Source organism: Somniosus microcephalus, chromosome 18 (assembly GCF_052327205.1).
Source record: "Somniosus microcephalus isolate GS21.2 chromosome 18, FLI_Smic_1.0, whole genome shotgun sequence".
Lineage (NCBI taxonomy): Eukaryota > Metazoa > Chordata > Chondrichthyes > Squaliformes > Somniosidae > Somniosus > Somniosus microcephalus.
In genome coordinates, this window is record NC_141004.1 from 35,886,646 (window position 1) to 35,912,067 (window position 25,422).

Below are 25,422 nucleotides of genomic sequence, written 5' to 3' on the forward strand. Positions count from 1 at the left end.
ATGTGTTGACTCTGAAATGGCCTAGCAAGCCACTCAGTTGTACACAACCGCCATTGAAAACAATTACAATAATAAGAATAAAGCCGGACAGACCACCCGGCATCGACCTCGGCACCAGCTACAGACACGACAATGGCATACCCAGCCAAGTCGACCCTGCAAAGTCTGTGACGGAATAAGCCATATAACCTATTCAGAAAAATACACCATTCTCTGAAAGAATTCTGGCCTTATTAAAACATGACAAACTGGGTCTGGAAACCGAACGATGAAGAAGCTGTGATAGCATTCTGGCTATTGAGATAAGATAGGTTGTTGACACTGAATCAATAACCTTATTGAAACAGAAGGTTAAAGGCTCCTGACAGTCTGAACCTTTGGGAACAGGACAATAGTTCTCCCTGTATAAGGTGTTCTAATTTACACCTCGTAAAGAAGCACATAAAAGTAACAAACATCTGCCTTTATAAAAATGATACCAAGTAAAGCGCACCTGCTGTTACACCATTTTTATGATAAATTTAGAACACCTAGAGGAGAGACATGGTTCTATAGTGCTACCAGCTGAGGTGACTAAGAATTGCAGGGGTCAGCAGAAAAATGACTAGAGATAATTAGCTTAGATCAGCAGAAAACCTTAAAGGAAATACTACTGGAAAAGGGTATAAATATTGAACTCTCACGTGGGATAGTAGACTCACTTAAAGGGGCAGAGCAATTCTCGGCTTCAGAGCCAGCTCTGTAAGTCTCCAACTCTTTGTACCTTGGGGATCAAAGGTATTGTATTTGATTTTGGTGGATATCCTGAATGAAACTAAGAACTGTAAAACTGTAGCAAAGTTAAGATTTGAGAGTAGGTTCTCTGCAAATAGAATTGTAAGCTTTCTTTTTTTGGAACTGTTAATGTTGTGATTGACTCAACAACTGTAAATTATAAGTTGGTTCTTTAATAAATCTATATATTTTTAGAATTGTCTCACATATTACTTCTGTATCAAACTTGCAAACTCAATCTCTGTACACTCTTTGGTGAGGAGTTGCAGAATTCTGGGGGAGTTTTCTGGACCCTCATAATATCGGGAATGTTACAGTCTAGCTAAACTTATTAAAAGTGCTATCTGGAGGATGGTAACATTTTCAGGTTGTTCCTTTCCTTTAGGGAGAGATAGTCCGGACCTTTAGGCGCAATTAAACATCTTTAGGATTTGGCTACCTCAAACTTTAGTTGAAAGTGAACGTCTGAGGAATACGCCTGATCCGGGTTAGCCCTAAAGGGGCTAGGACTAGTAAATATCCCTTCAAGTCCTCCTCACTAACATCTGGGGATTTGTGCCAAAATTGGAGAGCTGTCCCACAGATTAGTCAAGCAACAGCCTGACATAGTCGGAATCATAAGAATAAGGAATAGGCCACTTGGGCCCTCGAGCCTGCTCCGCCATTCAATAAGATCATGGCTGATCTTGGGCTCAAAGCCACTTCCCCGCCCGCTCCCCATAACCTTTCACTCCCTTATCTTGCAAAAATCTGTCTATCTCCTCCTTAAATGTATTTAATGACCCAACATCCATAGCTCTCTGGGGCAGAGAATTCCACAGATTTACAACCCTCTGAGAGAAGAAATCCCTCCTCATCTCAGTTCTAAAAGGGCGACCCTTTATTCTGGAACTATGCCCCCCGAGTTCTAGATTTCCTGAGGGGAAACATTCGCTCTGTATCTACCTTGTCGAGCCCCCTCAGTATCTTATATGTTTCAATAAGATCACCTCTCATTCTTCTAAATTCCAATGAGTATAGGCCCAGCCTGCTCAACCTTTCCTCATAAGTCAATCCCCTCATCTCTGGAATTAACCTAGTGAATCGTCTTTGAACTGCCTCCAATGCAAGTATATCCTTTCTTAAATAAGGAGACCAAAACTGTACGCAGTACTCCAGGTGTGGTCTCACCAATACCCTGTACCATTGCAGTAGGACTTCCCTGCTTTTATACTCCAACCCCCTTGCAATAAAGGCCAACATTCCATTTGCCTTTTTGATTACTTACTGTACCTGCATGCTAACTTTTTGTGTTTCATACACAAGGACCCCCAGGTCCCTCTGAACTGTAGCATTTTGTAATCTCTCTCCAATTAAATAATAATTTGTTTTTTATTTTTCCTGCCAAAGTGTACAACCTCGCACTTTCCCACATTATACTCCATCTGCCAAATGTTTGCCCACTCACTTAACCTGTCTATATCCCTTTGCAGGTTCTTTGAGTACTCTGCACAACTTGCTTTCCCACCCATCTTTGTATCATCCGCAAACTTGGCTACATTACACTCGGTCCCTTCATCCAAGTCATTAATGTAGATTGTAAATAGATGAGGCCCGAGCACCAATCCCTGCGGCACCCCTTTAGTTACCTTTTGCCAACCAGAAAATTACCCATTTATCCCGACTCTCTGCTTTCTGTTAGTTAGCCAATTCTCTATCCATGCTAATATAGTACCCCCAATTCCATGAGCTCTTATCTTATGCAGTAACCGTTTATGTGGCACCTTATCGAATGCCTTCTGGAAATCCAAATACACCACATCCACTGGCTCACCCTTACCCACCCTGCTCATTACGTCCTCAAAGAACTCCAGCAAATTTGTTAAACATGATTTCCCTTTCATAAAACATTGCTGACTCTGCCTGACTGCATTATGATTTTCCAAATGCCCTGCTACTGCTTCCTTAATGAAGGACTCCAGCATTTTCCCAATGACAGATGTTAGGCTAACTGGTCTATAGTTTCCTGCTTTCTGTCTCCCTCCTTTCTTAAATAGGGGTGTTACATTTGCGGTTTTCCAATCTGCTGGGACCTCTCCAGAGTCCTGGGAATTTTGGTATATTGCAACCAATGCATCCACTATCTCTGCAGCCACTTCTTTTAAGACCTTGGGATGCAGGCCATCTGGTCCAGGGGACTTGTTATCTTTTAGTCCCATTATTTTACCAAGTACTATTTCCTTAGTGATAGTGATTGTCTTTAGTTCCCCCTCCCTGTAGCCCCTTGATTATCCATTATTGGGATGTTGTTAGTGTCTTCTACCGTGAAGACAGAGACAAAATATTTGTTCAGAGTCTCTACCATTTCCCCATTTCCCATTATTAATTCCCCAGTCTCATTCTCTAAGGAACCAACGTTTACTTTAGCTACCCTCTTCCTTTTTATATACCTGTAGAAGCTCTTACTAGCTGTTTTAATATTTCTTGCCAGTTTACTCTCATAATTCATCATCTCCCTCTATAATTTTTCAGTCATCCTTTGCTGGTTTTTAAAAATTTCCCAATCCTCTGATCTCCCACCAATCTTGGCAACATTGTATACCTTCATTTTCAATTTGATACCATCCTTTACTTCCTTAGTTAGCCACGGATGGTGCTCCCTTCTCTTAAAATCTTTCTTTCTCACTGGAATATATTTTTTTTGTTGAGAGTTATGAAATATCTCCTTAAATGTCCGCCACTGCATTTCAACTGTCTTACCCTTCAATTTATTTTTCCAGTCCACTTTAGCCAGTTCTGCCCTCATGCCATTGTAATTGCCTTTGTTTAAGATCAGGACACTGGTTTGAGATACAACTTTCTCACCCTCCAACTGAATTCGAAATTCAACCATGCTATGATCACTCTTTCCTAGAGGATCCTTTACTATGAGATCATTTATTTATTCTGTCTCATTACACAGTACCAGATCCAAGATAGCCTGCTCCCTGGTTGGTTCCATTACATACTGTTCTAGGAAACCATCCCAGATGCACTCTATGAATCATACCTTTCATGTCCCAAACTCCTCCATCACCATCCCTGGGTATGTCCTGTCCCATCGGCAGGACAGACCCACCAGCGGTGGTGGCACAGTGGTATACAGGAGGCAGTGGCCTTTAGAGACCTCAATATTGGGCTGGATTTTGTGAATGGAGGCGAGTTGGAGGTGGGACTGCTGCTTGTCGTGTCAATGTCCCGCCTCCATCCTCGCCTGACCAACCAGAGGGAATTTCCCCTGATTGACCTTGTTAAGCCCATCCTGTGGGCTCAGCAGGCCAATTAGGGAGGAAAACACTGACAGAGCACGTCAACGTCAGGTGTGCTATCTGTCAAGACTACGTGAAAGAAGAAATGTCAGCATTTGACAGCTTTGTGAAGCTGTTAAACACTGACATTCTCTTTAGTTTGATGAGCCCTTGTGTTCAGGACTCATCAAACCTTTCAACTTTGTAAATTTCACATGGCTGTTGGTTCAGAGGTTCCAACAGCCAGTCTGTGAAATTGACAAGGAGGATGTCAACTCTCCTGATCCAGCGCAGCTGAAGGCTGTAGGAAGAAAACAAGGTAAGTCAACATTTTAAAAAACTTATCACCCACCTTACATACTTACCACTCCACACTTGCACCCATCACTCACCTCTACATCTTACTTCCAGGTGCCTCCGACCGCCGCAGACCACCTTTATGTCTCCTCGAACCCGGCAGGGTTCTCCGAGGTTGGGAAGCCTTCACCTGTGAAGGTAAAATGGCACTACAGGAAACTCTCATTTAAATGGCACCTAAATATCCGGAATTCTCTATTAATCGGCAAAATTCATACTCCGAAAACAATACCTCGATAACCGGAAATGTTGCCGAGTCCGAGTCTCCCGCGGTGGTCGAGTTAGTCAGTGGGGGTAGTTCTCCAAACTGCCACTACTCGGCTTCTTGGCGCTGTCGGAAGTCCGAACACCTCAACAACAGGAGTCTGACTCTCCCGCGCTGCCGGTAGTCTCTTCCGATCCACCATTTTTCTGTTTACTGTATAAGTTTTGTTTTACTGTTAAGTAATTAAAGAGTTATGGATTGCTCTCAACTGGCAGTACTGTACTTAATCAAGCATCTTCCACCATCCATTTAACACAACATTCTGTAGGTGAGTACCCATTTACTGTACACTGCACATTTCTTGATTTTTTAAATTTTGTTTGTTAAATATAGCCTCGGTAGATAACCCTCTCCGCCATCTGGAATTTTTAATCAACTGGCACCATCCCGGTCCCGTCACTGCCGGATACCAAAGAGTTTCCTGTAATTCTTTTTTCTGCCTGTTAACTACCTGTTAACAGGCATTTAAAAGGATTAAATGCCTTTCCCGCCTCCAAGAGAAGGGACCCGAAGCTGCACATCTTCCCGCCTCCTGGCAGAAGGGCATGGAGGCGGGATGGGGGCAGGTTTACCATCTACCCCCACTTTTTCCGAATTTACTGGCTGTCCCGCCTCCATGCCCGCCTTCTCGGGGCTGGGAAAATCCAGCCCATTGACTCCGGACCGCATGAAGTCTCAAGGGCAAGGAAACCTCCTCTTGATTCCCACCTACTGCCCTCCCTCAGCTGATGAATCAGTACTCCTCCATGTTGAACACCACTTGGAAGAAGCACTGAGGGTAGCAAGGGCACAGAATGTATGCTGGGTGCGGGACTTCGATGTCCATCACCAAGAGTGGCTCGGTAGCACCATCACTGGCCGAGTCCTGAAGGCATAGCTGCCAGACTAGGACTGTGGCAGGTGGTGAGAGAACCAACACGAGGGAAAAACCTACTTGACCTCGTCCTCACCAATCTACTTGTCGCAGATGCATCTGTCCATGACAGCATTGGTAGCAGTGCACAGTCCTTGTGGAGAAGAAATCTCCAATCACACTGAGGATACCCTCCATTGTGTTGTGTTGTGTGGCACTACCACCATGCTAAATGGGATAGATTCAGAACAGATCTAGCAGCTCAAAACTGGGCATCCATGAGGCGCTGTGGGCCATCAGCAACAATAGAATTGTATTCCACCACAATCTGTAAACTCATGGTCTGGCATATCCCTCAATCTACCATTACCATCAAGCCAGGGGACCAACCCTGGTTCAATGAGGAGTGCAGAAGAGCATGCCAGGAGCAGCACCAGGCATACCTAAAAATTAGGTGCCAACCTGGGGAAGCTGCAACACAGGACTGCATGCATTCTAAACAGCGGAAGCAGCATGCTATAGACCAAGCTAAGCGATTCCACAATCAACGGATCAGATCAAAGCTCTGCACTACTGCCACATCCAGTCGTGAATGGTGGTGGGCCATTAAACAACTAATTGGAGGAGGAGGCTACAGGAATATCCCCATCCTCAATGATGATGGAGCCCAGCACGCGAGTGCAAAAGACAAGGCTGAAGCATTTGCACTCATCTTCAGCCAGAAATGCCGAGTGGATGATTCATACCGGCCTCCTCCTGAGGTCCCCACCATCACAGAAGCCAGTCTTCAGCCAATTCAATTCACTCCACGTGATATCAAGAAATGGCTGAGCGCACTGAACAAAGCAAAGGCAAAGACAACATCCCGGCTGTCATGCTGAAGACTTGTGCTCCAGAACTAGCCGCGCCTCTAACCAAGCTGTTCCAGTACAGCTATAACACTGGCATCTACCTGACAATGTGGAAAACTGCCCATATATGTCCTGTCCACAAAAAGCAGGACAAATCCAATCTGGCCAATTACCGCCCCATCAGTCTACTCTCAATCATCAGCAAAGTGCTGGAAGGTATCGTCGACAGTGCTATCAAGCGGCACTTACTCACCAATAACCTGCACACTGATGCCCAGTTTGGGTTCCACCAGGACCACTCAGCTCCAGACTTCATTACAGCCTTTGTCCAAACATGGACAAAAGAGCTGAATTTCAGGTGAGGTGAGAGTGACTGCCCTTGACATCAAGGCAGCATTTGACCAAGTGTGGCATCAAGGAGCTCTAGTAAAATTCTAGTCAATGGGAATCAAGCGGAAAACTCACTACTGGCTGGAGTCATACCTAGCACAAAGGAAGATGGTTGTGGTTTTTGGAGGTCAATCATCTCAGCCCCAGGACATCATGGCAGGAGTTCCCCAGGGCAGTGTCCTAGGCCCAACCATCTTCAGCTGCTTCATCAATGACCTTCCCTCATAAGGTCAGAAATGGGGATGTTCTCTGATGATTGCCTTGTGTTCAGTTCCATTCGCAACTCCTCAAATAATGAAGCAGTCCATGCCCGCATACAGCAAGACCTGGATGACATTTAGGCTTGGGCTGATAAGTGGCAAGTAACATTCGTGCCACACAATTACCAGGCAATGACTATCTCCAACAGGGGAGAGTCTAATCACCGCCCCTTGACATTCAACGACATTACCATTGCCGAATCCCCCACCATCAACATCCTGGGGGTTACCATTAACCAGAAACATAACTGGACCAGCCACATAAATACTGTGGCAACAAGAGCAGGTCTGAGGCTAGGTATTCTGCGGTGAGTCATAGAGTTATACAGCACAGAAAGAGGCCCTTTGGCCCATCGTATCCGCGCCGGCCATCAAGCCACACCTATTCTAATCCCATTTTCCAGCACTTGGTCCATAGCCTTGTATGTTATGGCATTTCAAGTACTCATCTAAATGCTTCTTGAATGTGGTGAGGGTTCCTGCCTCTACCACCCTTTCAGGCAGTGAGTTCCAGATTCCAACCACCGTCAGGGTGAAAAAGTTTTTCCTCAAATCCCCTCTGAACCTCCTGTCCCTTACCTTGAAACTATGCCCCCTGGTTATTGACCCCTCTACTAAGGGGAAAAGTTCCTTTCTATCTACCATATCTATGCCCCTCATAATTTTGTACACCTCAATCAGGGCCCCCCTCAGCCTTCTCTGCTCTAAGGAAAACAACCCCAGCCTGTCCAGTCTCTCTTCATAGCTGAAGCGCTCCAGCCCAGGTAACATCCTGGTGAATCTCCTCTGCACCCTCTCCAATGCAATCACATCCTTCCTATAGTGTGGCGACCAGAACTGCACACAGTGTTCCAGCTGTGGCCTAACTAGTGTTTTGTACAGCTCCATCATAGCCTCCCTGCTCTTATATTCTATGCCTCAGCTAATGAAGGCAAGTATCCCATATGCCTTTTTAACCACCTTATCTACTTGTCCTGCTGCCTTCAGGGTTCTATGTACATGCACACCAAGGTCCCTCTGATCCTCTGTCCTTCCTAGGGTCCTACCATTCATTGTGTATTCCCTTGCCTTGTTAGTCCTCCCAAAATGCATCACCTCACACTTTTCAGGGTTAAATTCTATTTGCCACTGTTCTGCTCATCTGACCAACCCACCTATATCGTCCTGTAGCCTAAGGCTTCCCTCCTCGCTATTTACCACTCCACCAATTTTCGTGTCATCTGCAAACTTACTGATTGTACCTCCTACATTCATATCTAAATCATTAATGTACACTACAAACAGCAAAGGACCCAGCACCGATCCCTGCAGTACACCACTGGTGTCCCTCAGAATTTTTTCCAATAATTTCCCTACAGCTGATGTTAGGCTCACTGGCCTGTAATTCCCTCGTTTATCCCTACTACCCTTCTTGAATAATGGTACTACATTAGCTGTCGTCCAGTTCTCTGGCACCTCCCCTGTGGCCAGAGAGGTTCTGAAAATTTGTGTCAGAGCCCCTGCAATCTCCTCCCTTGCTTCACACAGCAGCCTGGGATACATCTCGTCTGGGCCTGGGGATTTATCCACTTTTAAGCCCGCTAAAACCGCTAGTACCTCCTCCCTCTCAATACTAATTTGCTCAAGTATATCACAATCCCCCTGCCTGATTTCTATGCCTACATCGTCGATCTCCATAGTGAACACAAATGCAAAATATTCATTTAAAACCTCACCTACATCTTCTGGCTCTACACACAGGTTGCCACTTTGGTCCCGAATGAGCCCTACTCTTTCCCTGGTTATCCTCTTGCCCTTAATATACTTATAAAACACCTTGGGATTTTCCTTTATTTTGCCTGCCAGTGTTTTTTCATGCCCCCTCTTCGCTCTCCTAATTTCTTTTTTAAGTACCCCCCTGCACTTTCTATACTCCTCTAGGGCTTCCACTGTTTTTAGTCCTTTGTATCTGCCAAAAGCCTCCCTTTTTTGCCTAATCCATTCTTGTATATCCCTTGACATCCAGGGTTCCCTGGACTTGTTGGTCCCACCGTTGACCTTTACGGGAACATGTTGGCGCTGTACTCTCTCTATTTCCTTTCTGAATGACTCCCACTGCTCTGATGTGGATTTTTCTATAAGTAGCTGATCCCAATCCACTTTGGCCAGATCCTGCCTTCTCATATTAAAATCAGCCTTCCCCCAATTTAGAACCTTTATTTCCGGTCCATCTTTGTCCTTTTCCATGACTACATTAAATCTCACCGAATTATGGTCACTGTCACCAAAATGCTCTCCTATTGACACTTCTACCACTTGCCCGGCTACGTTCCCTAGAATTAGGTCTAGTACCGCCCCCTCTCTTGTAGAACTTTCTACATGAGTGTCTCATGCCTGACTCCCCAAAGCCTTTCCATCATCTACAAGGTGCAATTAAGGAGTGTGATGGAATACTCTCCACTTGCCTGGATGAGTCCAGCTCCAACAACACTCAAGAAGCTCGACACCATCCAGGACAAAGCAGCCTGTTTGATTGGCACCCCATCCACCACCTTAAACATTCACTCTCTGCACCACCCACGCACCATGGTTGCAGTGTGTACCATCTACAAGAAGCACTGCAGCAACTCGCCAAAACTTCTTCGGCAGCACCTCCCAACCCACGACCTCTACCACCTGGAAGGACAAGGGCAGCAGGCGCATGGGAACAGCATCACCTGCAAGTTCTCCTCCAAGTTGCACACCATCCTGACTTGGAAATTTATCGCTGTTCCTTCATCAGCACTGGGTCAAAATCCTGGAACTCCCTTCCCATCAGTACTGTGGACGTACCTTCACCACAAGGACTGCAGCGGTTCAAGAAGGCGGCACACCACCACCTTCTCAAGGCGCAATTAGGGATGGGCAATAAATGCTGGTCTTGCCAGCAATGCCCACATCCCAGGAACAAATTTTAAAAAAGTTTGGAATGCTTATGGACTCCTAAGTGCGCATTGGGATTTTTCAGCTTTCTAACAAAAACCTTTCCGCTGCTTATCCAGCTAGGACCACCCTGCCCACTCAAGCATTGCTTTGCAGGTCTGTCTGCGTAATGCCGCATCAGTTTGAGTATGAAAGAAAGAAGAACTTGCATTTATATAGCACCCATCACGACCTCAGGATGTCCCAATGCGCTTCACGTGAGAAGTTAATGATGTACCCTTCACTCTGATCAATGTTGTATTGATATTGCAGTTAGGCAAGCGGTTAGATCTGAGCCGGGCAGGTCATTCTGCAAGAAGGAGGTTATCATCAGAGGCAATATTGCTGTGTGTAAAGTTCTTTTATACCAAACTAAAACTTGTTATTTCATTATTATATGAATTTGCATTATTAGCAACTCTAACAACAATATAAGAATAATGCAATCTGTAGCTGAATGGGAAACTCCCCCAGCCAACAGAGAAAAAAAATTACCCTCTACAGGTCCAACTAATGAACTAAGCTTCCTGCTCGGTTATCAGCATTAGATCCCTGGAGTACTGCATACTGGCATGGCGCAGGTACCAAACTACCTAGTCTGCCACAGTGGATCAGCTTGATTTTAATCTCCCAACTCAACTGCAACCAACTCAACCCCCAACGAAGGCCCATTTATGTCCCATTCCCTGACCCTGTCCCCACCTTCCATCCCAGAAGGATGATTACTAGTTCATCATCGGATCATTGGGAAGCATGGGTTTGAGATGTCATTAGATGGACAGCAGGCATCAGAAACGCCTGAGTGTCATGGTGACCAGCACAACTCACAATAAACTGTACAAGCTGATGTGCCATCGATAACTCAAAGACAAGGAGTTTAAAGGATTCAACTAAAGGCTTTTAATCACTAAGAACATTGCAGGTCTTTACACATCGGGTTCGTCTGATAGAATGACTCATACAGCTCTTGAGACCTTTATATGACAAAAGACAGGGGCATAGCCAATACACACAATAGGAAAAAGGGGGCGGTACACACAATACAAAGCAGGTAAAACACAGGGGCTGATGAAGGCATATATTTCATCACATTCACCCCTTCTACAGATTTAGTCTGTCCGGGGGTGTGATAGTCCTTCCTGAATGTCGCAACAGTACCTCGGGTTCCGACCGGGAGTCCGTGGTGCCCTCCTGGGCATACCCATGTGTTGGGGGTGTTGCAGGTACTTCTGGGTGTGGTGAGCCTGGGGATGGTGGAGGTTCTTCTGGGGGTGGTGGTGATGGGTCGTCGTTGCTTCCTGCCGAGGCGAGGTCCTTTATGGACACGGTGTCCTCACGCCCGTCGGCATGCTTGACGTACGCGTACTGTGGGTTTGCGTGGAGTAGGTGTACTGCCTCCACGAGTGGATCCGTTTTGTGGCCCCTCACATGCTTTCGTAATAGGACTGTCCCTGGGGTGGAGAGCCACGAGGGTAGGGACACTCCTGAGGTTGATTTGCGGAGAAAAACAAACATCTTCTCGTGAGGAGTGGCGTTAGTAGCAGTACACAGTAGCGACCTTATCGAGTGGAGTACATCTGGGAGGACCACTTGCCAGCGGGAAGTGGGGAGGCCTTTAGACCTTAATGCTAAGGTGACCACCTTCCACACTGTCGTGTTCTCCCTCTCCACTTGCCCATTACCCCGGGGGTTATAACTAGTGGTCCGACTTGTGGCTATCCCCTTCGACAGCAGGTATTGGCGCAGTTCGTCGCTCATGAACGACGCCCCCCTGTCAGTGTGGATGTAGTTAGGCATGCCGAACATGCAAAACAGGTTGCCGAGGCACTTGATGACCATGCCACTGGTCATGTCTGGGCAGGGGTAGGTGAATGGGAAGCGGGAGTACTCATCCACAATGTTGAGAAAGTACACATTGCGGTCGGTGGAGGGGAGTGGTCCCTTGAAATCTAAGCTCAGGCGCTCGAATGGCCATGTAGCTTTGATCAGGTGGGCTTGGTCCGGCCTGAAAAAACGGGGCTTGCATTCCGCACAGGTGCGGCAGTCTCTGGTCATAGACCGGACCTCCTCGATGGAATAGGGCAGGTTACGGGATTTTATAAAGTGGAATAGCCGGGTGACCCCCGGGTGGCAGAGGCCATTGTGGAGGCCCTGTAGCCTGTCCCCCTGGATGGTGGCACACATCCCTCGTGATAGGGTGTCGGCGGATTCGTTGAGGGCCCCCGGCCTATATATTATGTCATACTCAAACGTGGAGAGTTCGATCCGCCACCTGAGAATTTTGTCGTTCTTGATCTTCCCCCTCTGTTTGTTGTTAAACATGAAGGCTACCGACCGCTGGTCGGTAAGCAGGGTGAAGCATTTGCCGGCTAGGTAGTGCCTCCAGTGCCGCACTGCCTCCACTATGGCCTGGGCCTCCTTCTCTACCGAGGAGTGCCTGATCTCGGGCCCTTGGAGGGTTCTTGAGAAAAAGGCTATGGGCCGCCCATCCTGGTTGAGGGTGGCTGCTAAAGCGAAGTCGGACGCATCGCTTTCGACCTGGAAAGGGATGTTTTCGTCCACTGCCTGCAGCGCGGCCTTCTCAATGTCGTGTTTAATGCTGTTGAAGGTGGCGTGGGCCTCGGCCGTGAGCGGGAAGGACGTTGATTTCAGGAGGGGACGGGCCTTGTCGGAATAATTGGGGACCCATTGGGCGTAATAGGAGAAGAACCCCAGGCACCTTTTCAGGGCCTTGGGAGTGTTTGGTAGGGGTAGCTCCCGTAGGGGGCGCAATCGGTCAGGGTCCGGACCGATTTCCCCGTTTTCCACCACGCAGCCCAGGATACAGAGGCGCGTGGTGCTAAAGATACACTTATCCTCGTTGTAGGTGAGATTGAGTCTGAGGGCGGTTTTCAGAAATCTCGCGAGGTTCGAGTCGTGGTCTTGCTGGTCGTGGCCGCAGATGGTGACGTTGTCTAGGTATGGGTAGGTGGCTGTTAACTGGTTCTCATCGACCATGCGGTCCATCTCCCGCTGGAAGACCGAGACCCCGTTCGTTACCCCAAAGGGGACTCTGAGGAAGTGGTAGAGGCGTCCGTTCGCCTCGAAGGCAGTGTATGGACGGTCCTCCGGCCTAATGGGGAGCTGGTGGTATGCCGATTTTAGGTCGACGGTGGAAAACACCCGGTATTGCGCAATTTGGTTAACCATATCCGCTATGCGGGGCAGAGGGTAGGCGTCTAGTTGGGTGTATAGATTAACCGTCTGGCTATAATCTATCACCATCCGCTTCTTTTCGCTACCCTTAACTACTACTACCTGGGCGCACCACGGGCTGGTACTGCATTCGATGATACCCTCCCGCTTGAGTCTTTCTACTTCCGATGCAATGAACCGTCTATCCTCCCAGCTGTACCGCCTACTCTTGGTCGCTATGGGTCGACAGTTGGGTGCGAGGTTGGTGAACAGAGAGGGCGGCTTGACCTTCAGGGTAGCCAGACCGCACACTGTGAGGGGCGGCTGGGACCCACCGTAGGTAAGCGTGATACTTTGGTGGTGGCACTGGAAGTCCAGACCCAAGATCACGCTCACACAGAGATCTGGCATTATCAATAGTTTAAAATCTCTGTAATCAGTGCCTTTTACCGACAACATAACCGCGCAGAAACCTGTAATTTTTGAGGTATGAGTCTTATCAGCCATGGCAATTTTGCCCTGTGTGGGGACTATCGTTAGTGAAAGTCGTTTTACCAGGCTAGGATGAATAAAGCTTTCGGTGCTCCCGCAGTCAATCAAGCATTTAACCTTGTTCCCGTTTACCTCTATGTCCATCATCGATTTAGACAACGGATGCGGCCTGGATTGATCCACTGTGATCGAGGCCACCAGTGGGTCCTGGAGGTCCGTGTAGTCGGGGCAAGATGGTGGATTCCATGAGGGTGGACAAGATGGCGTCCAAGATGGCCGCTCCCACGGCGTGCACGCGGCGGTGGTGGAGTTGGAGGCGGGGTTCCCTCTGCAGACTTTGCTGAAATGTCCTTTCTTCCCGCATTTAAAACAGGTGGTGCCCTTCGCTGGGCACAGATGCCTGGAGTGTTTGTCCTGGCCGCAGAAGTAGCATTTCGGGCCCCGATGCATCGCGGCAGTAGTGGGGCTCCTGGGTGGGGCCTGGGGCTCCGATGGTGCTGGGCTGGCCTGAGACCTGGGAGGTGAAGATGGCTTCCAAGATGGCGGCCCCCACGGCGCGCACGAGGCGGAGTGGGCCGCGTGGCCTGAGGAACAGGATTCAGAGTTCCTCTGGGCCATATCCAGCGATCGCGCTATACCCATAGCCTGTTTTAAGTCCAGTCCCTCCTTTTCAAACAGTTTCTGCCGAATGTAATTTGAACTGAGGCCCGCAATAAAGGAGTCTCGGATCAGCTCCTCCGTGTACACGGTGGCAGACATGGCCTTACAGTTACAGTCTCTGCCCAGTACTTTTAGGCTTAGCATAAAGTCCTCTAGTGACTCACCATGCCGCTGCGTGCGAGTAGTCAGAAGATGCCTGGCGTACACCTCGTTTATTGGCCGCACGTAGTGGGCCTTCAGAATGGTGCAGGCATCCCCATAGCTGGTGGCGTCTTGGATGAGAGGGGAGACCCGATGGCTCACCCAGTTTCGCAGGATTCCCAGTTTCACGTCTCCGGTGGCGGTTGCGGCTGCTATGGTGGTGGATGAGTTTGCAATGAAAAATTCGAAGCATTGGAACCAGTGTCTGAACTGTGTGGCTGCATCTGAGACATGGGGGTCCAGATCCAAGCGCTCTGGTTTCAGGAGTCGATCCATCTTGGTGTTTTAGTGATTAAAATTGATGTGCCATCGATAACTCAAAGACAAGGGCCTAGAAATTCATTAAGGCGCTGCCAGCTTTGCGCCCAGTTAACGCCTAAAGGGTGATTTTGCGCCAAAAATGAGTTTGCGCAGATATTCAGCGCAGCGGTATTGGCGGCGGTAGCCGTTAGCGCTGCGTCGGCACCGATGACGTCATCGGTGTGCGCAGTGCCCCGGTTCCGCCCCGAAACCGCGCCGATCCCCATATTTAGTTGCGGCCACCTCCTCCGAAGCGGCCGCAAACAGCGACCAGAAAACGGGGCCGTCCTGCTGCCTTAGTGGGGCGCTTTAAAGCGGAAGGTGCGGCCGGTCGCTTTTGCGGCGGCTGCCTGCCCACACCTCCTTCCCCGGCCTCCTCCACCACCCCCCCCGCGGCATTGCCAGCTGCTTTCCGCGAACCCGGCACTTCTCCGTGGTGCCGGGCTCATTTGCCGGCACTATCCAGCGGCGATCTCCCCGTTGCAGGCAGCTCCCCCTTAAGAGAAGGAGGAGGCCTGCAGTACCGCAGCCTGCCGCTGCGCAGCGCCTGGCGCAGTGGCGCCAAGAGCGCTGATATTCAGTGTCAGCCCACCAAGCAGAGGCGGGCACACCCTGGTATAGCGCCCGCTTCCGAATTGGGGCGCTAACAATGAATATCTGACGATCGCTATAGGCTTCCCGCCCAACGCTAACTTTTGGGTGCTAGCCAGCTGGCGGGGCCATAGTGAATTTCTAGGCCAAGGAGTTTAAAGGATTCAACTAAAGGCTTTTAATCACTAAGAACATTGCAGGTCTTTACACATCGGGTTCGTCTGATAGAATGACTCATACAGCTCTTGAGACCTTGAAATGACAAAAGACAGGGGCGTAGCCAATACACACAATAGGAAAAAGGGAGCGGTACACACAATACAAAGCAGGTAAAACACAGGGGCTGATGAAGGCATATATTTCATCACACAAGCATATTACCATAATCCTCCTGACCATAGCATGGATACATGCCATTTCTATCCAAACTGTGGTTCCAGCAGTTGGAGGTGCAGAGCTTCAGCAGCAATTGCTTGTCTCTTCAAAACCCAAGAAAGGTAGGCACTAAACCCTAGACAAATGAGACAAAAACAAAATACTGCAGATGCTGGAAATCTGAAATAAAAACAGAAAATTTTGGAATTACTCAGCAGGTAAGGCTGCTGAAAAAATTGGAGCAGTGGTTATATTCTGAAATTGTTGAACTCAACGTTGATTCCGGAACACTGTAAAGTGCCGAGTCGAACTGCTCCCATTTTCCCATGATTCGGCTGCTGCCATTTACACCTCCTCTAGACTCAGTTTTTGTTTCTTTACTTGTCCCATTACTATCCCCTGTTGCCTTACGCTATCCTCTTTGTCTTTTAATCTCTGCTGCCTTCCACCCTATCACAGGCCTTCCCTTTTGTTCTTTCCTCCCTCCCCCCTTTCCCTGGCCCTGTACAGGAAACTTTGTGCTATCCGGCACCGACAGGACCGAGCTGTTGCCATTCCCTCAAAACTGCCGGACACTCCAGCGCTAATGTTGAAAGATACGGAAGCTTCTGAGCTCCGTATCTGTCAACAAACCCTGTTGCTTAGCAACAGCTTCTAAACAGTCCAAGCATCTCTGTAGCGTCTCTGTAGCTTAGCAACAGCTTCAGCAGACCTTGCAGAGCTTGACTGTTGAGGAAAAAAGCAATGAGAAAAAAAAACCTAATGAAAACGGCACCTGATTTTTGCCGGTGGCTCGATCATTCCGGATAGTTAGCCTCTGGATAACACAAAATTTCCTGTACTTGCTTACAACCTGTTCATCTCTAACTTTTTTCAGTTCTGATAACAGTTCATCAACCTGAAACATTAACTCTGTTTCTCTCTCCATAGATGCTGCCTGACCTGCTGATTATTTCCAGCATTTTCTGTTTTTATAATAGATAAATGAGTACCAATTTACATACCAGACCTCCAGGTAACACCTTCCAGGATTTGTTGTCCCAGGAATCAGTTTGCTCTTCAGCTATTTGATGGACACCTGCCTTCAGCATAGTGGAAAGACCCATATTGGGCAGCTTCAGATGTGTCAGCTACATTTATGCTCGTAAGGTCAAAGTCCAATCTTGCATACAAGCCATTCAATCCAGGTCCTCGTGTACATGGCCATTGTAAAGTTGAATGCCTTTCCACATTGCTGAATGACTTGCCAGTGTAAGACAGAGCTTGCTTCTTTGTAATTGTTTCCCCTTTTCCTACAAATGCACCATCCAGCTTGGTCCTGGATCTGCTATATAGGCCAAAGGAAGATCTTTTGTTGTATGGTTAGGAGATCCAAAACATGAAGGAGAATGGGATATAAGCCTTGTATGCCACCATTGACATTTAAGAGAGATGAGAAAGACCAGAATGACTTTTGCTCCTTGTCAGTGCAGCCCTGATGGACTATGTCCAAGCTAAAGTTAGGAGCCACCAAAACTCCACATACTGATATGAATCAACAGAAGCCCTGTGAATTTTCTCATCAATACTTTCAAGACCTCTTCGTAAGCTATGCAAAGCCATAAAACCGTACCTGGGCGTATTCACCGCCATAGTCACTGATCAAGATGGCGAGTGTAATGCACCAGATACCAAGGCAAGTTCATTAGCAACACAATATCATTACTCTGATTTGGAAAAAAATGTTTATTACAGTTAAAACTTAAACAATAAAAAAAAGATTTACAGAGAAAGGGTCATCAGAACTATTAAATCTAATTACAAAGCCCACTAATAAGATCAGAGACAATTTTATTTGTATCCAGATGATGTGAATTTAATCTACTTGCTGCACATCTGGTAATATTTACATGCATCTGCTTGATTATTTCCCTAGAGGTACAGGTTTCTTCTAGAAACACATAATATGCCAGTCTCCAGCTGTTCTGCTAAAGGAGGTCTGACATGATTTGGAGGGGGTCTGGTGTCTCCTTGAATGACGATCAGATGCTCAGAGAAACAAGGGGCTAGATTGTAACTTGGGTCGCCCGGCGTAAACGGAGCAGTAGTGGCCAAAAGTGTCTTGCTGCCGAGTTTCCGCTACCACACACCACCATCTTCAAAAGAGCCTCCACTAGGCACCCAAAGCATCCACCTGTTTCGGGTGGTAGGACCTTTCAATGTGTAATTACCATTTTAAGATAGAATTGGGTGGAGCAAGCTGCAAGCACGCTCCTGTGTCAGCTGGTGGTCCAGTCGAAGTGGAGCCCAAAGTTAAGTTTTAATTAATTTTTGTGGGGGAAAGGTGTCCAGCAGGAGCAGTAGTGCTCTTCCGGGCTGGACAAAAATAATCTGGGCTGTTACCGCACCAGGTACCCTCTCTCCCACCAATAGATCCCCTGACCGACATTTCCTTGGGCTGGGCTGGCCTCCGGGTTACTCAACATTGCACAAGCTGGTGTGCTGCCCCTGGGGCGCCCGTTTTCTGGCTGCAGCCCGTCGGGGACATGGTAATAAGGCCCAGCTCCCAAAATGGACCAGGACTCCTGTCTGCATTATCGGGCAACTGGCCTACGCACTCTACCGGCCAGCTGATAGTTAAAATCTGGCCCCCGACCTTTTTGACCATTCACTCTGGCTTTACTGTATCATGGAAACCGCCATTAACAGTGTCCGAGCAGTATGGTGTTGAAATTAATTTGGCATTCAGGTCCATTCTCTGTCCAGATGCTACTTAAAGTTGACGAGTGAACTTTTAATGATGGTCCCACAAAATTCATAATTATTGAATTGATGTTCAGGAGGTGAATTCCAAACAAATACATGATAAAAGGGGAAGAGTTCCTCTGTGCGCACGATGTACAGCAAAATTGTTAGCCCATTCTTTATAAGTAGGACTATGATTTCAGTACACATCACACACACAGGAATTCTTTTAACATCTCTTGAAAGTGTCACGATGATTAAAATTATTAACAGATCTCAAACAGTGGAGGTAAAAAGGAAACAAAAACCTGCAAATACTGAACATCTCAAATAAAAACAGAACATTTTGGGACTAGGCAGAAAGTTTGTTACCATCTGGGGAAAAAAGAAAGAACTTGCATTTATATAGCACCTTTCACAACCTCAGGATGTCCTAAAGCGCTTTACAGCCAATGAAGCACTTTTGAAGTGTAGTCACTGTTACAATGGATAATTCCCCATCTCTTCTTTGAAATAGTGCCATGCAATGTTCCCGCTAAGCTCTCTGCCGGACCTGCACAGCCCGGGACCGACATGTTAAATTTTGCGCATGCGCGAAGCGGTGAATGGGCCGCACAGCCCCTTAAAGAGGCCTCGCACCCCCCCAAAAATTAGGGGGAACGTTGGTGCCATGAAATTTTTCATGTCCATCTGAGAGGACAGACGGGGCCTCGGTTCAACATCTCATTCAAAAGATGGCACCTCCAACAGTGCAGCACTCCCTCAGCACTGCACTGGAATGTCAAAAGAAAATACAGATCATCGTTTGATAAGAACTTCGAAAGATCTCTGCCCAAAATGTCTTTTCAGATGTTGATGGACATGCTGTGTACATCCAGTATTCTCTGCTTCTATTTCATCCCTTATGGTGAAGTTGCATAGCAAATGATTGAGCATATTGACGGTTCCATTAAACTCCTCTGGGTTGGGAGTATTGTAGAGATTTCATGGCAATAACTTACCACAAATAAAGTTTGTCTATTGGTTTAAATGGGTTTATAATAGAATAATGTCTGCTGTTCTTAACACGGGATCATTTGAGATGTTGATTAAGATTCAACTCCAGAAAACATCAACTCCAGTCTAATCTGTTCTTCTAAACACTTAGGGCAGGATTTTCATTGGGCCGTGGAGGCGGGACTGGAGGTGTGTGGGGGGTTAAAATCCCGAAATCGGGGGGCACGAACCCATCCCGCCCCCAACCCGCCTCCATGCCAGTTTCAAAGGAGGCAGGTACCCGACCTGCACTGGGACCCGCCTCCCCGAGGCAGGAAGGGGATTAGTGCCAATTAACTGCCTGTTAACAGGTAGTTAACAGGAAGTTTTTAGCCTAATCCCTATTTTCATTGGTGAAATGTGGGATTCCCGACAGCTCCAAACCACGCCAAGTTAGCGAGGCGGGCCGTCGGGATGAAGGGCTTGGAGGGGTCGAGATGTCCAGTGTTCAGGTGAGTGATGGGTACATGAGTGCAAAGGTAAGTGTGTTTGGTGTGTGTAAAGTGTTTAAAGAAGTTTAATTACCTTTACAGCCTTCCTTCCTTCAGGTCTCAGGAGTCCCTCATCTCACCGGCACAGAAAGCAGAATGGCCGCGATCTGTCAAAAATTGCAGCATTCAGCTTTCTGTTCTGGAGAGATCTCTAAATCATCCTGAGAGGAAGGAATTAACTTGGAGTACAGATTGTCAGTGTTTGACTGCTTCAAACAGCTGTCGAACACTGATATTTCATCTGTCAAAAGGTCTTGACAGATGAAATATCAATCTGTGACGTCACCTGTTGCCGGGTGGCCCTTAATTGGCCTGCTGAGCCCGCTGGGCGGGCTCAACAAGGTCAATCAAGCCAAAATCGCGTGGGTTGGCTAGAACTTGATTGAGGCGGGACTACAACCCCGAAAGTTGTAGTCCCGCCTCCTACCCACTTCCTCAATGAAAATCCAGCCCTTAGACTTTACAGGCAGTGGAATCATTGCTTAAATAAACCTTGTAAATGAGCAGTAATACTATGTGTTGAATTTCTGTAAAATAACAATGTTTTATGCTCAAGTTTCTGTCACATGGCATTGGTATTCTTTAGACCAGATCAAACATCAATGCCATACCTATATCCACAGCAATACTACTGACAGAATCATGGCCTGGAAATTCGATGGTGCTGTGCCCATTTTTCAGGCATCAATCCAGTGTCTAAGCATCCAATGTGGCATGCGCCACAGGGCATATTGGTAAAGGCAGAAAAAGAGGCTTCCAGGGCACACGCCTGAAACAGGCGTTATGCCCTTTGCATATGCAAATAGGGGGCCTAACATCTGTTTGAGGCTCCCTTTGCGAAACTGAGCTGCCTTAAACACAGCAAGCACCAGGCTGGCTGCATTTAGGAGAGCATGGTCTACATGTGGCCTAACCGACGATCCTTACAGGGAGCACTGCAGGCCACCGCCAAAAAGGGAGGTTTTTTAAAAAATGCTTATTTGTCGGGAGGTGCAGCAATGCGATCATTCATTCTGGTTAAATAGGTTAAATAGCAATATTTCTCCCTCAATCAACATAACCAAAAAAAAATTATCTGGTCATTATCACATTGCTGTTGGTGGGAGCTTGCTGTGTGCAAATTGGCTGCCGCGTTTCCCACAATTACAACAGTGACTACACTCCAAAAGTACTTCATTGGCTGTAAAGCGCTTTGAGACGTCCGGTGGTCGTGAAAGGCGCTATAGAAATGCAAGTCTTTCAAGTCTTTCTCTCTTTAATGCTTCTCGCTGCTGCACTGCGGTGCTGAAGGCCGTTGCCGGCTCCGCTTGCCATTTTCTCGCCCTCCGAACTCCTCCCCACACAATTGCCCCTCTCCCAATTGCCCCCCTCTCTCGATTGCCCCTCTCCGTCCCAATCACCCCACCTCTCGATTACTTACCCTCACCCACCTGAGCCCTGTTGCCAGCGACACAGCGGCTTACAATTCAAATCCTCTTCGCCAGCTTTGTTTCTAAGGCAAAGGACCCAATTTTGACTTCCTCAATGCTATCCATTCTTATAACTCACTCTCCAGTATCTATTATTCTATATTTTCTATTAATAATAACTATTGATTGGTGTACCCTGGAATGGTAATCACTTGTGACAATCCTGAAGAATGAACGACCGAATGATATGGTTACAGCGTCTGTCCCTGGTCATATTTTAGGATCAGTTTTTCAAAACTATCAAATAATTTAGTGTAAAATACAGCAACATGAGTATTGCAGCAATTTGGTAATATGACCTATTTAACCAGATGTTTGATAATTAAGAACAAATTACATGTAATTGGGACCATTAGTAATGTAAATATTAGTTTTATTTCAGAGCCTTGTCAAGTCAATGCACTAATAGGCTTTGGCAAATTAATTCAGTGGATTGAACAGCAATTATAATTACCTTTTATATAGTTATACGTAAGACAAACCACAGAACTGACAGTATATAGGAACAAAACAACCCTTTTTGCACTTTTCTCCGAAGATGTAAATTAGCAAGTTTTGTGTTACATCTGATAGGATTAGAGAACGTAGCAGACTACGTTCGAGGTCTGGTATGATGATGTAGCAAGTTTAATGTGTACAGATCCAGTAAAAGTCCAGCAAAGAAGAAAATGGACTGAGAAACCTAAAGGAAGGCTATTCGTGTAGCAACAACAAATCAGAAATTTCTATTACTCTACATGCACAGAAAAATGTCTCAAAATACTTTATGAGGAAGGAGAAGTACAGTAAACACTGAGAAAGGAAGAAAAATGGAAAAGATTGGGAGAGCAAAAGCTAGGTTGAAGAGAAGAGTTTTGAGGAGCTTTCTGAAGTCAGGGCAGGAGACTGCAAGGTGGAGCTCGAGAAGCCAGGAACACTGGCCGAAAGAGTAGCCACCAATGGCAGGAATGGAGTGTACACATGGGGATGTATGGCTGGGTGGAGGTTGACGAGGTGAGGTGGGCCATGGAAGGATTTGTAAATGAAAGCAAGAAAAGGATGTTAAAGTTGGTTCACTGGGGCCACTGGAGCTTGGAAAGGATGGGGGTGATGGGAATGAGGATGAGGACACAGGCTGTGGTTTTTTGAATGAGTTGTAATTTGTGGAGGTGGGGAGACTCCCAGGAGAGCATTAGAAAAGTTGGACATCAAGGTGATAAAGGCATGTATGAGGGTTTTAATAATGGTAGAGAAGAGGCAGGGTGGGCAGTGTTGCAGAGGTGAGAAGAAAGCAGTGTTGGTAACTGAACAGATGTAGGGGAGGAAGCTCGGGTGAGGTTAGGTGATGCAAAGTTTGGGTTTTTAAAGCCTTAATAATAGTGATCTAGAGCAGTGGTTCTCAAACTTTATTGGTTGAAGGAACACCTTTTCAAATGGATTAGGAATCATGGACACCCCATCTAAATTATAATACTACATAACGCTCATAATATGAAAGTGCTGTATGTAAAGTGTGTTTTAATAATGCTTTTAAGGAAACAGGTATTTACTTACAGATATCAGTGAGAGGTGTGTGCCTGCTTCTCACTGCAGAGTCTGTCTGTCCTTGGTGTGATGTTTGACCAATTCTGGGTAATCTGCAGCAAAAGATGGCCACTATTAGCCACTTAGTGCTGGACAATTTTTAAAGCCGTCAGCAAGCTGGCCAAGGTGAGTGAGGGCACGAGCATCCATGCACATGCTGGGATGCTGCTGGAAGCGTGACTCACCGCCATACTGTCCCACTGGCATGTTCTGTAACAGCTGCACTGTGGGATTGTACGTGTTTGCGTGAACATGTTCAGGCACGTGTTTGAGGGGTGTTAGAAATCAGGGGTGTTCAAAATGTATATAGTTTTGTGGAAAAAACTGTGACGCGAGTAATGCTGTATTTACATGATTGTATTAGAACTAGAGACAGAAAGTCTCTCAGTCTAGTATTAGAATAATTAGATAGATGCGTAGAATCTGCCTGTGTTTTGGTTCCCTGCGGATGTTATAGCATTCTGCAATGTGACGGTTATAAATAATCTTGTTATCAAGTTAGGATTTCAACCTTGTTTATGTTTCTCTAATTTGACTAACCAAGGCCCAACATTATATTTCTTCCATTACTGCTAATAACCATATTATAATGCTAAGTTAGGATTTTGACTTTGTTTAACAATACTGCTTTAAAATGCATAAGTTAACCAGTGTATGAGAATAGAATAGAAGATATCTTTGGGAATTTAATGATTCATTCCATGGTACAATAGTCTGATATGAAATAGTTAGTTTTGCATAGTTAATGCTGCATGAACAGCATGAACATAAATAATTGATAAGCAGTTACGAACATTTGATGGCCAAGAATGGCATGTCCGACTCCAAACTAGGGAGGATAGGGACAAGAGAGATAAGGCACGAATTCCAAAGGAAGAACCTTCAGAAAGATTAAACAATGAGGTTTTAGAGGACCCTCAGTAGGTTAAATGGTCTTGTCAATAACTTGGCCTCAGGCCCATCCCTAAAAAGAGAATAAAAGTAACACCCTGAGTGCTTGTCCACACAGACGGTGGAGGGGAGAGCCAGACAGAAGTTGGGCTGGTCGAACACTCTTTTGAGAGTGATCCCACACTCACCAACTCGAAGGCCAGAGAGCGAGAGCGAGAGAGACGGACGCCAGCCGTCTGTCTGACCAGGACCGGTACCAGCTGTTTGTCATGTTGCAGTCGATCCTGATTATTTGAAAGACTAGAGATAAGCTACTAATTGGCCTAATCTCTACAGGGGCCCCACAGGCGCTCTGATCACATGTCGGGAGGATGGTACAGGGTTGCGGCGCCAGGGAGAGGTATCGGCTCGACCAGCAGGAAGCGCTCGTTGCAAAGTGAGTGAGAGCCGTGAGGAGGCGGGCCCAGCCATTGAGAATAATTCACAAGAACTGAATCAGTGTCGGTTTTATAAAGAGGAGCAGGCTTGAAATTACCTCTGGCCACGGACACCCTGGAAAGTCTCTACGGACCCCCAGTTTGAGAACCACGGATCTAGAGGTACTGGTTCAAAAAGCAGTAAGTGGTGTTCCCATAAGCTGAGCTAAAGGGGCATTCAAACTCTAGTTCTAACAGAAATAAAGCTCAGTGTGCACGTCTAGCATTTATTTTTTGTGTCTTACTCATTTCCAATGCTTGGAAGCACATCTAGATATCAACCAAGATTTCATGTTGCATTGCATATCCCCAGCGACTGATGTTCTTGTCATGGAAATATGCCTTAATATCTGTTTCCAACAGACATACCTATAATGACATGAGGTCAAGCATAGCTTCTACTAATGTCCTAAGGCTAGTTAATTGCACACAAGTGACTTACAGCCAATCTGGCAATAATGAAGACATCTTTCAGAAAAAGCTTCCACTGATTTGTGTTGCAAAGAAAAAAATCACTCTCCAACTTACTGTCTAATGGTGCAAGGTTTCTTGCTTATTCTGTTTCTCCTGGTTGGGTGGTCCAGTTTTGGTGACCCATGTTGATTAGGCCAGTTGTAGCAGCTGTTCTTTTGCTGATTCAGCTACTCACACCTGTTTTGCTGTCTCCATGTTGACTTTTTGACTAGTCTAACAAAGTTTACTTTAATCTATCTCCTCTTTCCGCACTCCCCCCCCCCCCCCCCCCGCCTCCAAACCACCCACTACCCCAGATAACCTAAAGTAAGCATATCAAAATAGTTGATTCTGGTGATCTTCTAAATAAGGACATATATCATCTCATTAGTAAACTTTTACTTATTTTTTTAAAACTAAGAAACAAATGTACCAGCTACAGATTTCAGCATAACAAATAAGCCACATAGAGTCATAGAGTCATAGAGCACGGAAGAGGCCCTTCGGCCCATCGTGTCCACGCCGGCCATCACGCCCTGTCTAATCTAATCCCATATTCCAGCATTTGGTC